This window comes from Mustela nigripes, chromosome 12 (genome assembly GCF_022355385.1).
Source record: "Mustela nigripes isolate SB6536 chromosome 12, MUSNIG.SB6536, whole genome shotgun sequence".
NCBI lineage: Eukaryota > Metazoa > Chordata > Mammalia > Carnivora > Mustelidae > Mustela > Mustela nigripes.
Genome location: NC_081568.1, coordinates 119,729,897 through 119,747,111, shown reverse-complemented (window position 1 = coordinate 119,747,111; position 17,215 = coordinate 119,729,897). Strand labels below are relative to the sequence as shown.

The window sequence follows — 17,215 nt, the reverse complement described above, 5'->3', positions numbered from 1 at the left end:
ATTCAGGAATAAAACTTTATTAAGTGTTATTATTGCCCAGGACAATAAAAATACTATTCCTATGGGCATTTTTTTCTTCATACAAAGTACATTTGCATTATAGGTAGTAGATATTATGCTACAGGTCTATATGCAATAAGGAATACAGCTTATTTTAGAGTTAAGAGACAAAATAGAGCAGAATAGAAGACATGTTATGAATACATATATTCTGACATATTTAACCCCCAAAATAAAATTTGGATATACCATATTCCTTATTGCATATAGCATATATCATGGGATCGGTTACCTATAATTTATATATGCTTTGTATGATGAAAACACCCTAAAAAATAAAATTTGGATAGACTATATTCTTTATAAATATTACACTGTATTTCTTATCAAACACAAGAATGTTTTTCTTAAAAATATTTTATATTGGCACCTTTCATCTTGACCATTACTTAAAAACATTTAAAACATTATCTAAACCTTAATGGTTTTTAGCTCAGCATAACATTTCAGTATAGGTCACAGATCCAAAAAGGTGAAGAGCATTTTCTAGGTTTTCAAGAGAGAAACAACAGATCTTTGCTTTTGACAGGATTTAAAAAGAAGAAGAAGAAGGAGGAGGAGGAGGAGGAGGAGGAGAAGTAAACTGTTAGAACTGGTTCAGAAATGATGTTTGCTGCAACTTCACCTGATTGGCTTGATTAGGCAAGAAATCCTATGACTTGGAAAAGTTCTCAGAAGCTCTTCTGTTCTAGGGGTTGGGAGTTGAAGTGGTTGCTGACCCTGATACTGGTGGAAGCAGCAGGGATTAAAACCAGAAGTTTTAACCCAAGTTCTGAATTAATTTCCTGTCATCAGCAACCTCAGATTGTTGTGGTTATCTCTGTCCTCCAGGAAGCATTTCCTCCTCAGCTACCTTTGTCACCAGCTAGACCCCAAAACCTGACCTTTACTGTCCACATTCTTCTACTCACTAAACTTTGTCTTACATTTTTCCTTAAGCTCTTATTTTCTGGTTTACTTCTTAATTCAGACAAGTGACACCTGAAACCACCCCTCAGGTGAAAGTGACTGCCCTGACGAGACCTCCTTCTGGCACAGACCACCCAGACCATTTGAGCTAAACCTCCCACTCATGCCTGTACTGATGAACAATGGCGTGCGTGACCTCTGGAATGATCAACCATTACCTTTACCTCATTCTAATACTAAACCCTGCCCAAGGAGGAGCCTTATCCTCATTTACATAGCATACATTGTACATCTAGGTCTGTTTCCCTAAGGTACATGCGTGACCTTATGCCCCCCTCTACATACCATGCCAAGGCTTCCATATCTAAAAATTTATCTTTATCTTTACCCTACACAAAAGGTACTCATTCATCCTCCCCCAGGGAGTCACTGTGTTGGAAGCTATTCCCAGTGATCACCTTATTTGCCTTATTCAATATGGTTGACTTTGTGGGACAACTCTACCCAGTGTATCTCACTCACCAAGAAGCAAACTGATGTTGGCTTGGTTATACTTTCAGTATCAGGTTCTCTATTTGATTACTTTGCTTTACCATTCACTTCTCTTATAACCTCAGAAAGAGAGGGTGCTTTTCCAACACTGACTCCCAACCTCTCTATCCCACTTTTGGGGTACATGAAAGGTGCCAAAAATAAACTATGATTTGGAAGCAGGATCTAAAGCAGGCCCCACCCCTTGTTTTCTAATATCCGCTATTCTGCTCCAGGGTACTTTCTCCTATGTTTGATTCTTAAGATGCATACAAGAAAACAAAACCAACCACTCAAAAAAATATTTGTTAGATCCTCAACTTCCTGTTCATTTACTTCTCTTTTTACCCTTCCTACATTCAGACTCCTTGTTAAGAAAGCTTTAAGGCTGAGCAAAAGACATAAAACTCAACAATAAGTAAATAACCCAATTAAAAAATTAGGCAGAGGATCTAACTAGAGAAAATATACAGATGGCAGATAGGCATATGAAAAGAAGCTCAACTATGGTCAATGGTCAACGCTCAAAGTCCAGAATCTCATCATTAAAATCAGGTCTATATATGGATGGACCCCTCAGATGCAGTAACTTTTTTTTTCCTTTTTGAGAATTAAACATGCTTAATTTCCAAATCTGAAAGATGAAAATATGTGATTAACTTCAAGGTAAAACCTCCTTTCTTTCTGTCATTAGCAAATCTCTGTACATGGTAGGTGATGTGAGATAGATAGATAAGCAAATATGTATATGATTATATGTATAAATATATATATATTTTTTTTAAGTGAATGTGTAAGAAGTGCTAAAGAGAAGGAGATATTTCAGGATAGCTTAATAGACAATCACCAGGTTCACTGACTAAATTTGACAAATTTCTTTATTAAATGTTTACTTGAATCCAAAAGACTGAACACCCCACCCCCCCAAAAAAAATCAGGTTAGCTAGTAGTTTAGAACTCAGATGCTTGATTAATATAATTTTTCTCTGTCCTATTTTTGTGTGTAAAGATGATAACTGTGGCCATTTTCAACTAATATTAAGGAATTTTTTAAAAGACATTTTATCATGCTCCCTAAAGTAGTTGAAACTCTTTAATCCACAAATGGTAGAAGCTTACTTTAAACTAGTGTAAGTACAAATGCAATGTCCATGTAACTGGGAACTGTAAGAGTGGATCTGGATTCATATGAAATGGGACCTCAAATAACACTGTCAGACCCTCTAGCTACCCTCTCTCCCTGGGCTCAGAACCACTTCTGTGAGAGTGTTAGTAAACTCTCTTTTCTAGGTACATACCAACTCATCAAATGACCACAAGCAAGGAGAGATTCTGCCCTTTGAAAGGGAAAATACAAAACTCCAGAGAAGGCCTCTGGTCCATCTTGGCCACTACCTGTTCCTGGGCTGATCCTCGAGCAAGAGGTAGTGTACTGTCATCACAAACTCACCAGAATGGGAATGGAGAAGGATCAGTCCCCTAAAGGAAATCCTGTGGTTACCATGTTACAAGAGAAGGAAGGAAAGAACTTTGGGACAGACTGAAAATATGGTTTCACTATAATGTCTAATTTTACATCTAAATCAATTAATGTGAGTTATCTAGCCATTCCTAAAAAGGTACAAAAAATCCGTATCTGAATTCAGGCCACTAGTCCACTCTTAAAAATAAATAATCCTTTTTAAAATTTTTTATTTTTTATAAACATATATTTTTTACCCCAGGGGTACAGGCCTGTGAATCGCCAGGTTTACACACTTGCAGCACTCACCATAGCACATACCCTCCCCAATGTCCATAACCCCACTCCCCTTCTCCCAATCCCCCTCCCCCCAGCAACCCTCAGTTTGTTTTGTGAGATTAAGAGTCTCTTATGGTTTGTCTCCCTCCCAATCCCATCTTGTTTCATTCATTCTTCTCCTACCCTTTAACCCCCCATGTTGCATCTCCACTTCCTCATATCAGGAGATCATATGATAGTTGTCTTTCTCTGATTGACTTATTTCGCTAAGCATGATACCCTCTAGTTCCATCCACGTTGTTGCAAATGGCAAAATTTCATTTCTTTTGATGGCTGAATAGTATTCCATTGTGTATATACACCACATCTTCCTTATCCATTCATCTGTTGATGAACATCTAGGTTCTTTCCATAGTTTGGCTATTGTAGACATTGCTACTATAAACATTCGGGTGCACGTGCCCCTTCGGATCACTACGTTTGTATCTTTAGGGTAAATACCCAGTAGTGCAATTGCTGGGTCGTAGGGTAGTTCTATTTTCAACATTTTGAGGAACCTCCATGCTGTCTTCCAGAGTGGTTGCACCAGCTTGCATTCCCACCAACAGTGTAGGAGGGTTCCCCTTTCTCCGCATCCTCACCAGCATCTGTCATTTCCTGACTTGTTAATTTTAGCCATTCTGACTGGTGTGAGGTGATATCTCATTGTGGTTTTGATTTGTATTTCCCTGATGCTGAGTGATATGGAGCACTTTTTCATGTGTCTTTTGGCCATCTGGATGTCTTCTTTGCAGAAATGTCTATTCATGTCTTCTTCCCATTTCTTGATTGGATTATTTGTTCTTTGGGTATTGAGTTTGCTAAGTTCTTTATAGATTTTGGACACTAGCCCTTTATCTGATATGTCGTTTGCAAATATCTTCTCCCATTCTGTCAGTTGTCTTTTGGTTTTGTTAACTGTTTCCTTTGGTATGAAAAAGCTTTTGATCTTGATAAAATCCCAATAGTTCATTTTTGCCCTTGCTTCCCTTGCCTTTGACGATGTTCCTAGGAAGATGTTGTTGCGGCTGAGATCAAAGAGGTTGCTGCCTGTGTTCTCCTCAAGGATTTTGATGGATTCCTTTCTCACATTGACGTCCTTCACCCATTTTGAGTCTATTTTAATAATCTTGATAGTCAATCATATTCATTACGTATTTTAACTTTCAATACTTGGGTATTCAATGATTCAAACTTGACTAGAAGAATATATGTATTTGCTTTTTGTCTGAACAGATTTGTACATTATATTTGAGTACATTGGTGTATACAATAATGTTAAAATGGTTTTTAGGTACAAATCAAATTTAAAAGTTCTTCAGTATAACTTTTCCAATGAAAACATAATATATGCAAACATAGCATGTTTAAATAAGTAATCTTTGTCCAGTAAGAAGTTGATACTACTGACATGTTGACATGTTTTTTTATTTTGAATTCTATTTTTTTAACTTTTCTTTTTAAATTCAATTAATTAGCATATGCTATCTTATTAGTTTCAGGAGTACAGGTCAGTGATTCATCAGTGTTATATAATACCCAGTGCTCATTACATCATGTACCCTCCTTCATGCCCATCACCCAGTTACCCCATCCCTCCACCAACCCTCAGTTTGTTTTCTAAGATTAAGAGTTTTTTAGGGGGGGGGCGCCTGGGTCCTGGGATGGAGCCCCACATCAGGCTCTCTGCTCAATGGGGAGCCTGCTTCCTCCTCTCTCTCTGCCTATCTCCTATGCCTATTTGTAATCTCTGTCAAAAAAATAAAAATCTTAAAAAAAAAAAAAAAGAGTTTTTTTGGTTTGTCTCCCTCTCTGATTTCATCTTGTTTTGTTTTTTTCCTCTCTTCCCCTATGAGCCTCTGTTTTGTTTCTTAAATCCCACACAGATCACATGGTAATTATCTTCCTCTGATTGACTTATTTCGCTTAGCAAATACCCTCTAATTCTATTCACATTTTTTTGTTTTCAAATTACACACAGATATGAGAAAAGAGGAAAAACTGAATAACATTTAAGATAAACTCACTTGTAACTACCACCCAGATCATAAAATACAATTTTGCAAGCCACTCAGAAGCCCCTTCATGTGATGCATCACCATAACAAGTCCCTCTTTCCCCTAAATATTATCATTATCCTGACATTTATAACAATTACTTCCTCTATTTCATTGTATTTTTATCATCTAAGTATTAATTAATTAAATAAGGAGACCATCAGATCAAAACGACTCTAATGTTAAGACCTATGAATGTAAGCAAACCAAAACGCCTAACCCTGCAAATGTCTCACAGTTATGAAATTGAAACCTAAAGACAGCCAGTCACAAACAACCAACTAGACTTTAAGCTATAACCATTCAATAATTTTCTTACTTTGCTTCCACCTTTTCTCTATAAAAGGTGCTCATCCAGCACCTATTGATGGATTTCTCCTAACCACTTCCAGTTAGGCACTGCCCAATTGGAATGGATTTTTGATCAAATAAACTCTTAAAATTTTTAATATGTCTCAATTTATCTTTTAACAGTAGGTATCCCTAGACACCGTAGTTTAATCTTAGCCCCCTTTTAAAATTTTGCTGTGTCTTTTAAGTATTTTTTTAATTTATAGGTTCATCCTTCACCCTTTCTGCCCTTAATAGTTTATCTATCAAAAAACCTGGGGCATTTAGCCTGTAGAATATCCCAGCAGTTTCCCTTAGCAGTTTACTTCTCTTAAGTCTATTCCTTCAGCTCCCTCAGTGATCCCACAAGGTATCTAACAACCTGAATAAATCCTTTTCTGTTTAAACTAGCTAGAGTGAGTCCAAGTGCCTATAGCTAAGAACCCTGAACACAAGGAGAATAACATTTTTATTACAAAGTTAATTTCACATATATAATTTTATACATAATTAAAGTCAAATGTAGGATGAAGATAAAAGTTACCTGTGAGAGAATGTTTATTGAAATTTTTATTACCCTAGGCAAAAAACAAACCCATATCATGAGGAATAGTGTTTCAGCTTCTTAAAGCCATGTAGACATTAATATGGTAAATATTTCTAAAGGCTTTTATCATTTATTAGAACTTCATATGGAAATCTCTGTCACTGGGATTCAAATAGGTAAATATGTGTGTTAATGTGAATGAAAACTTCTAGGCAGAGAAACATGTCATGAGAGACTTGTGGCAAAATTTAGGTATATTTCCAACAAAACCCAAATTAGCTATATCATTTTTTAAATTTTTATTTATTATTAACATATATTATTAGCCCCCGGGGTACAGGTCTGTGAATCAGTAGGATTTAATCTTTAATAAGCATAAACAATGCACATGATACTCCTAAAAACAAGAGGTAATCATTTATCTTCACATTCAGTTGAAATTCTTATATAATTTAAATAAAACAAAAACAAAAAACTCAAAACATGGACAACATCCTTAACAAAAAGCGAAGTCTATAAGTAAAAGTGACTTTAAGTGTAACTACTATTAGATGGAGGGTAGGAAAGACTAACCAAGCTAACCAAGAATTATGACTTAAAGGGACCCAGGAAACAGCAGGTAAGATTATTTACAAACATTGACTGTCATCACTATAACCCAATACCTTTACTGACTACCTTATTCTCTAAGTACAAAAGAAAAAATCCGAGAGGAGAAAAGCTGGATAATAATTTAATAAACTTACCACATATTTTATATGTTTTCCATTTTACCAGGCAAAGGTCCAGCCAGAAGCATAATTACTGTTTTAGTGAAATGTATCTTTGGCATCACCCAGAGTGGCTGAAAGCTCTCCAGTAACAGTGCCTAATAAAAAGATAAGAAAATAGTGCCAAGATACATAATAAGAATATATAGGTCATAATATCGTGATGACAGAGACATTAGCAGAGATAATGCTAAAAATCTATACCTTACATACATTATAAATTAATATAAAGTGTGACCTATTCAAAAATACCTAGCTTAGAACAAATCACTGTCTGTATTCCAAGCATTTCCTTATCAGTTATGTTTTACTTAATACCAAAATTCATTTACACTCCAGCATGTATCTATAGGGCACTAAAAGACAACAGCCTACAGCAGGAATGGCAAGTGTGTGGCAGGTTCGGTGGTGCTTGTACCAGTCCTACGTTCATATCAGATATTTCTAACTGATCATAGTACAGTCAACTGAGCCCCTGGACAAAGATTCAGATTCTTTCGGGGCACCTGGGTGGCTTACTGGGTTAAGGCCTCTGCCTTCGGCTCAGGTCATGATCTCAGGGTCCTGGGATCGAGCCCCACATCGGGCTCTCCGCTCAGCAGACAGCCTGCTTCCTCCTCTCCCTATGCCTGCCTCTCTGACTATGTGTGACCACTCTCTCTCTCTCTCTCTCTGTCAAATAAATAAAAAAATATCTTAAAAAAAAAAAAGATTCTTTTCTTAACTCAGTGTTCTAAGTAGCTACTATTAATTAAACAAACACAGGTGATCCTTGAGATAAAATCTATTTGCCCTCCCTGGACTGAAGTAAATAGGCAAGAAAATAAGCTTGTATTGTTCAGCAAAAGATAAGTCCAAAAATGGTCAGTAATAAACAATAACAATATGCATCATTGATAATTTCTAAGAACAATGCTTTTTAATGGGAAAAGTTATTAACTTAGATTTGAAAAGTCATTTCTTCAAGTCATATGATAGTCAAATGATTTCAATGCTTTTCAAGCCATATTGTCTAATCTTCTATACTACAGTTTTTATATCCATTCTTATAAAAGTAATATTCCATAAAAAGTAATACACTGTGAATACCCTTTACAATGCATGTTTCTGAAGAAAGCACATGTGTAAAATAGACTAACCATGTTGCATCATATTTTGACATGTAAATGTATACTTCTTTGGAAATATAAATTCAACTTAAAAAAATTACTGAGTTTCTACTATTGGCAATAAAGCTGTAGAGATTACGGGTAGTGATTCAAAACACGTGCTCTGGAATCCTAATGCTTGGAGTGAAATCCTGATCCCACCACTCACTAGCTGTGTGGTCTTGGAGCAAGTTACTTCTCCAAGTCTGGATTTCCCCATCTAGAAAATGTGGTAAAAATAATACCTATGTCACTCTAAGTTGTGTAGACAAAAGAGCTATGATTTTGCAACAAAACTATACCATCTACCTCTAGTAAACACTCAACAATTTCCGGTATCATTGTTATTGTTGTTCTTGTTATTATTATAAAAGTTACTGTCACTATTATTACACAAAGACCAATAGGATTCATTTATTATTTGGCTCCTGCTTCAAGAGTCTGGAAGCATGGAGTAGGAGAGTAGGTGGAAATTGAGAGATGGGAAGAAGAAATAGAATATGTATCAGAATTATACTGCTATAATATATAACAATAATATTGGAATATTGATACAAAAAATGGCTCTGCCAATTCAACCTGGACTGTAAGAATTAGGAAAATAGGCGAAAGGATTAAGAAAGTCCTCACTGAGAAGATAAAATTTGGGAAAGACCTGGAAAGATGCACATGATTTCAGCAGAGGATCCACACGAGTAGAGCCAGAAAGAAAGCAGAAGACATGTTTGGGAGGAAAGAGCCAAGATAACAATAGCAAGTAGGGAAAAATGTAAAAATATAATTGAAAAGGCATACTGAACCATATTTTGAAGGGCCAAGAATGTTGTTCTGGATTGAATTTTTTTATTGAAATGTAATTAACATACAATGTTTCTCTAGCTTTAGGCATACAGCATATTGATTCAACAATTCTATACATTACTGTAATGTTATTACAATATTATTGACTGAATTCCCCACTCTGGATTTTTCATCTCCATGGAAATTAAGTTAGAGACTCAGCATGTAATCTGGACCTAAGACATAATCAAGTGCCTTTGTGAGACAATGATGACCCCACCCCCAAAATTTAAGAGGCCAGTCAAGTGTACCTTATTATTTCTTTACTTCAAATTATTAAAAAATATTATTTTAATTTACATTTTATAATTACAGAGTCTTGTAAAATTTAATTTTATTTCAGAATTTTCACAATGATACTCAAATTTGTTTTATCCCTCTCTAATAATAACCAATAAATACAGGCTCTGTAAAAAAGTTTTGCAAAATTGATATTTTAAGCATATTAAAAATACCTGGGTAATAACCTATATTAATAGAAACATCTTAAATACCAAAAGACAATCTCTAAATATTTATTATAAAAGTAATTACTGAGCTGTAACTTCTATATTCAGCTAAAAAGCAATGGGTTTGGCTTTAGCATGACTACAAAATGGGTGAATAATTTCTCACTAAACAAGTTTATCTATTTAAGGATATAAGATACACGTATTTTTTAAAAAATACCATGTTAAATGGTAAAATAAAGATGAAAGTAGAGGAAGCTAATTTTTTTTTTTTGAGAGCTACATAATATACACCTTGTAGCTCATTGAATCTACCCACCAGCCCTGGTTTTGCAAGAAGTCACAATCATCTTTGCTCTTGATAGTACAGAAGTTTAAGGCTGGGCTATGGAGCTAGAAGTTCCAATGCTAGTGTTGCCCCCTTAGAAGTCTTGTGATCTTGGGCAGATGACTAAACCTCTAAGTCTCTATTTCTTCATCTGTCAAACTGGGAAAGTAATAGAATTTAATAAGCAGAGATGTTGTGAAGAGCAACTAAAGAAGTATGTGTGAAATAATAATGCCCTATGAGAACATTTATACAAAGTGCTCTCTAAGGAAACCTAGTTCTAAAAGATTATGACCAGAAAGTTTCTATAGACTCATGCTTGAAAAATCCTATGTACAATTTCTACATAAACTGTTCTATCATTTGATAGGTAATCTCCCAAAATTTACAAGTAGAAAAAATTAGAAGTACAATGTTTAATAAAACAGGGAGATATCGTCAAACCCAAAATACAATTTAAGAAGAAAATAGACCTGTAATGCATTTAGCAAAGTGGTCACTGTTATACCTCCGAGATTTCCAAAAATAATACTTGGAAGAAATTTGTTCCACAGATCCATGATGATGTTCATAGTTCAAACTCAGAGGTGATAGAATTAAACAAGTTGGTGAGGAGTGAATGAAAACAGGAAGTTTGGTGGAAAGTCTAAAAAGGAACAATTAAATATTAAGGCCCCTACCATTAGCTCCTTAACTCTAAGTGAATAATTGTAACCACCACCACTGACCATCCTAAGAAACCAGCCTTCTCTGTACCTGATGAACGAGAGAATCAGAGACACCAGGCACCACGGTGGATAGCTGGGAAGGGGAGCAGGGTGGCGGAGGGGGAAGAAGAATGAAATATGGGGAATATGGGGTTCCAATACAGCATAACTGCCTGAAAAAGAAAAAACCGAAATAGCATATTCAAGTTTAAATATATATCTCAAAATCATAAATTGAGGATAGTATGATTACATAATTTTAAAATATGGAGGTAAATATTTAAAAATAGCTAAGAGTTGAAAATGGAACCAACAGGGAAGACTGTTTTGATGATTAAAAGAGATACAGCAGGAGACTGCATTCTTAAGTTGTAATCTTTTTAATACAATTACACTTTATTAAGTACTGTTCCATGTATTTTATTTTTATTTAGAAAGTTTTTGAAGATAAGGGACAGATGACAGGAGTCCCTAACCACGCCCTTACTCTGTAGCCTTCAGACATTAAAAATTTGGTAAAGTGCACTTTCATTTTCTTTCTTTTTTTTAAGTTAAGTATAACTGACATATAACATTCTATTACTTTCAGGTATACATCATAATTATTTGATATGTGTATATATTGTGAAATGATCGCCACAATAAGCCTAGTTAACATACACCACCATACGTAGTTACAAAAAATTGGGGGATATGTGATAAGGACTTCTAAGATCTACTCTATTGGCAACTTTCAAATATACAATAAAGTATTATTAATTTTAGTCACCACATTGTACATTATATCCTCACGACTTATTTAATTTTTAACTGGAATTTCGTTCTTTTTGACCTCTTTTACGTATTTCACCACTGCCACCACCCCACCCCTGCTACCCTCAGGCCTCTGGCAGCCACCAATCTCTTCTCTGCATCTTTGAGCTTGGTTTTTGTACTTTTTGGTTTGTTTAAATCCCACATATAGCACTTTTATTTTCTTATGTGACCTATGAGCACTTTAAAGGACTTCAAATTTAAAATCAGAAAAATACAAACTATTTTAAATATCAGAGAACTCTTTTATGATGGCTGACATTTGAACACCCATATCCTCCACATTTTATGTACCCACTGTCCTAGTGATGACATCCAGGTTTATCAGTCCCTGCCCAGATAATAGACATCCAGGGTGCTTCCAGCTCACCTCCACAAACATTTCCCCAAAGAATATCCCTTCAGTTCTCCTTAGATATATACTCAGAAGTAGAATGGTTGAGTTTACACTCACGCTTCTTCTAAATAAGTCATGCTACATTGTTCTCCACTAACAAACACCAGGAGTGCAATAGAATTCTTACACCTTCAGGTCTCAGCTGCTAGTATCCATATTTCTAATGTCTGCTAGTTTAGTGATTTAAAGTCATAGCTTCAATGTTTCTTTAATTAGCATTTCTTATGTTACTCATTATTATGACCACCTTGTCACAGGCCTCTTAATTTTCTAAGTTTGCTCTTTTTAAGTTTTGTGTCAATCTATTTTTACCTTTTTCCTGGGGTGTATTTTTCTAGTTGATTTGCAAGAGTCACTTGCATATTTTAAATATTAAACCTCAGTTATTATTGGATTTTGCAAGAAGCTTTCTACTTCCAATCAGTGACTGTTGTCCAAGGAGTTCCTAATTGAACAGAATATTTAATTTCAGGCAATGTTATCATTCCCAGTTTTTTGTTTTGTTTTGTTTTGTTTTTTGACAGACAGAGATCACAAGTAGGCGGAAAGGGAAAGGCAGGCAGAGAGAGAGGAGGAGGCAGGCTCCCTGCTGAGCAGAGAACCCGATGCGGGGCTCTATCTTAGGACCCTGGGATCATGACCTGAGCCAAAGGCAGAAGCTTTAACCCACTGAGCCACCCAGGTGCCCCTCATTCCCGGTTTTTAAGTTTAAGAAATCTTCTAAGTTCTTGTCACAGACTATGGAATTGTAAGCAGTGGTTAGAAGCTACATTAGATGTACAATTAACAACATGAACAATCTCAAAAAGGAAGACTCAATTTTAAAAGAAAGAAAATGAAAAATATAAGATAATACTACTTATATTAATTGAGAATATATTCATATAGGACAATATGCTTTGGGGGGAACATATTCAAAATTAAAATACATAGATTAAAAAATTTAGTTTTCAAAGAGGGGGAAATGAAAGTGATGTATGAGAGAAAAAAGAGAAAGAAGGAAAGAGAGAAAGCTTTGAAGAGACCAATAAGAAAGATAAGCCATGGACTGAAAAATAGCGTTAGTTCAATTCACTGCACCTAAATTTCAAAACAAAGTCGATCAACCTAAATGAAATCCAGAAGTCTGACCAATAGCTACATCAGGAGGCATCTGGGGGCCCTGTCATTTAGCCCAAGCATCTGCCTTCAGCTTGGGTTATGTTCCCGGGATCCTGGAATGGAGCCCATCAGGCTCCCCACTCAGTAGGGAGTCTGCTTCTCCTTCAGACCCTCTCATACACTGATTCTCTCTCTCTCTCATACACTGTTTCTCTCTCTCTCTCTCTCAAATAAGTAAAATCTAAAAATTAGTTAATTAAAAACTACATCAGCACAGAGGACCAACTCTACCTAAGGATGGAGATAAAAATGAGGGCTCATAATTACTAGAATCAGAATTGAACATTTATTTTCAAACAGATTACATTTTTATCACTATGTGAACACAGATTTCCTTTAGGTGAGCTTTTTAGAATTTTTTTTCTTTGCTTAGGATTTTGAAAAACTACATAATAATTGAATTAGTAGTTCTTAATCCTCTAAGTTTGAAGGACTGGTGAAATTCCAAAATTAAATATTTATAGGTCTGACCAAGTGTTACAGACATTTTATTTGGTCAAATAAGTATATCTTATAAATCTATGCTAACCACCACCTATAATTACCATAATTTCTAAGTAACAGGACTATGGAAATTCATAACAGTAAGAGTATAATCTCAAAATAGAGACTACTTCATTAATCATATAATCATATTTCTTAAATCATACAATCTCAAAATAGAGGCTATTTCTTAAATGTATAATTAGGGGAAGTAGGACTGTGAAACAGTAGGACTATGAAAGTGTCCTGTTTTACTGTATTATGAACTAGTGAAAATGTATTATGGTAGGATGACATTTAAGAAATACTGAATTAGTAAATATCCATAAAATCACACACTCCAGGAATGCAATTCTACATTACAGTCATAGAAAGAAAGAAGATGTAGCTTGTTTCTGTATTAAGGGTTATGCAAAATCCAAAGTGTTTGCTAAAAATAAAGGCTATACTATCACTAATACTTAAGTAAACTAATCATTAACTTTGAATATGTTAAAGCAATATAAAATAATTTTCAATTAATATCTTAATATTTGATCTTCAAAAAAATCTTCTGAAATGAGACTTGTCAATATTCTGCTCTTCTGAATTGTTCTTTAAAAATACCAGCAAAAGGGGCACCTGGGTGGCTCAGTGGGTTCAAGCCTCTGCCTTCAGCTGGGGTCATGATTCCAGAATCCTGGGATCAAGCCCCACATCAGGCTCTCTGCTCAGTGGGGAGCCTGCTTCCCTCTCTCTCTCTGCCTGCCTTGCTGCCTACTTGTGACCTCTGTCTATCAAATAAGTAAATAAAATCTTAACAAAAAAAAAAATACCAGCAAAACTTCTAGAAAATGGGGCTCTGGGTGTGGGGCTACAATGCCAGGAATGTCTGGGGCCCAGCTAGCTGAGATGCATACTCTGCTGCACCAGGGTTGGCGGGTGGGGGCGGCCTGGTCTCTGCACTGCCTGAGGCTGGCTGTGTTTTGAAAGGGCTGGGCAGTTGGACCAGACCATCAAGTACTACTCCCTGGAAAATATCCAGAAGCACAACCACAGCAAAAGCACTTGGCTGATCCTGTACCATAAGGTGTAAGATTTGACCAAGCTTTCAGAGGAGCACCCTGGTGGGGAAGAAGTCTTAAGGGAACAAGCTGGAGAGGATGCAACTGAAAATTTTTGAGGATGTCAGGCCCATTACAGATGCTCAAGAAATGTCCAATCATACACCACTCATCCAGATGACAGATCAAGGATAACCAAGCCTCCAGAAACTCTCACTACTACTTGTTTCTAATTCCAGGAGGTGGACCAACTGGGTGATCCCAGCCATCTCAGCGCTGCTGGTAGTCTTGTTGTTTCACCTCTACACAGTTCAAGACTAAACACATTCTCAGAAGCCCATGAAAGACAAGACTGCTTTGGAGCAGGGAGAAAGAAGCCAATGTTAACTGTTTCAACTGACAGAAACCTTTCCCTGAAAGATAATTTTGTTTATTTTCTAATTGCATACTATGTTTTACTATTTAATTCTTTAAAGATTACTTTTGTTGTTCAAGTGAATTGCTGGGAAAATGCAGTTGAACTACTTACAAAAACATCCATCCAATGGTACTTAGATGGTAATAAGAATTTATAGTCTTTAACTCATAGTCGTTGACTCATGGCCAGCCAGAGGCAAGGTTTACCGGGTATCAGGCCTTAATGAAATGTGTTGATTAATTCCTGTTTAGTTTCCATGATTATGTATAGTTAAAAAAAATAACCCAGGTGTATAACCTTAGTTTTTTAGAACACAAACAGGTGTGCAACTATACACAACATAACAGGTCAAACTTTACTGTTTATATTTATGTACTTTGCTAGATGAATGCCACACAAAGTAAATTAAGTTTGTAAAATCAAAAAGCATAGAAACCAACTTGAAGGTATTTCTATAAACACAATTATTTCTTAAATACAATTGAGAGAGTTAGAGGATTGACCTTATTAATTTGGGGGGCCTCAATTTTTATTTAAATTCTAGTTAGTTAATATGTGGTATAATACTGGTTTCAGGAGTAGAATTTAGTGAATAATTACTTTCACGTAGCACACAGTGCTCCATACAAATGCCCTCCTTAATACCCATCACCCATTTAGCCCAACTGCCTCCCACCAGCAACTCTATTCTCCATAGTTAAAAGTCTCTTATGGTTTGCTTCCCTCTCTATTTTTTTCCCTTCCCCTGTGTGCATCTGTTTTTGTTTTTTTTTTTTCTTAAATTCCACGTATGAGTGAAATCATATGGTATTTGTCTCTCTCTGACTTATGAAAATAATTTTAATACATCTATATCCCTTTTCTCCTATATTAAAAACAAACCAAAAAGAACTCTTCTGAGGCACCTGGGTGGCTCAGTTGGTTAAGTCGCTGCCTTCCACTCAGGTGATGATCCCAGTGTCCTGAGATTAAGCCCCATGTCAGGCTCCCTCCTCAGCAGAGAGCCTGCTTCTTCCTCTCTCTCTGCCTATAGCTCTGCCTACTTGTGCTCTCTCTTCATCTCTCTGTCAAATAAATAAATAAAATCTTTTTTAAAAAGAACTCTTCTGTTCTTTCTACTCCTGAACTCCTAGAATGTGCCTTTTTGTTCATCATCTATTTTCTAATATCCTATCACTACATAATTTACTTATATATATAGATCTGCCTTTCAAAATGTATTTTTAAAAAATCTCTAGAAAATGGAATGATCATAAGGTTATTCATCTTTTAAAATCTGAGTAATCAATGATAGCTTGATAACATTAAAATCTGCTGACTTATTCTTAGACAAAATTGACCATTTACTTTGTGCTTTAATGTACTGAAGATGATAAATCCCACTGAGAAACTAGTCTATTTAGCTCCCATTTTGTCCTAAATAAGAATGAGCTAGATGTTCTCAATTTCCCATTCATATCAAAAAGAAAAAAGTCATTTAAATGGTACTCATAGGCTTTCTGTTTAAAAAATAAATAAATAAAATAAAAAATTGTTAATGTAAGTTATAAAAAATTAAAAACAACTTTTCAAATATAAATATATTGCTGAAATCTCATTTCTAGCCAGCATAATCATTAAATAACCATTAAGGACAAACTTTATGGTAATTTTTTAAGATAGATGGCATATAGATAAACAGATGACAGAGAGAGAGAGAAATAGATACAACACTTTAGGTATATGTATGAATAACTGAATTTGTGCTAATATTGAATTTTGGCAATTTAAAAAATAAGTTAATGCTTAAATTCACATTCAAAACTTATTTGAAAAAACTATTTTTATTAAAGATTTGAGACACCAACAAACTTTCCACTTCAATTTTAAATGTTCAAAAATTCCACGTAAAAGCGAAGCTGTCAGAAAAACGACGCAATTCAATTGTCAACCCAGAACAGAATTTTTCTTCTACTTTATATTTCAGAAGTCATCTTACAAAGTTGAGTTTTATAGGTGACCTACATTTTGCAGTCACCCCCATCTGACTTCTCACAATACAGAATAAAAGTGTTAGTCTCATATTTGAGCACTTTATATTCAACATTTATAAGATGAAAGAAATAGACTGCCTAGTGTATCTGGCTTGAAAGGAGTGTCAGCTCAAAGGAAGCATTTTATAAAAATCATGGTATTACATCACGTTGAGTTCCATTTTTACAGGAACTAGTTACTGGGGCACAAGGAATTCTGAATATACTCTGATCCTTATCACATCATGTCTCACCTACAATTGCTTCCCATTTAGCCTTTATTCATAAATATTTGCCTTCTGTCTACATTCAACATACATCTACAGTAACTGGAATGAGAGTGATGAAATGCAAACCAGATGTGCTTCCTCAGCTTAGAAGTTTTCAGTGATTCCCCATTATCTTTAATTAAGGTAAATCTAAAATTATCCA

At 35.3% G+C, this 17,215-nt stretch overlaps 1 pseudogene; it reads left to right on the top strand.

The window, feature by feature from the left end:
* Positions 1-14,674, top strand: part of LOC132027599 (cytochrome b5-like) — a 52,535-nt pseudogene extending 37,861 nt beyond the window's left edge.
* The last annotated feature ends 2,541 nt before the right edge of the window (positions 14,675-17,215 follow it).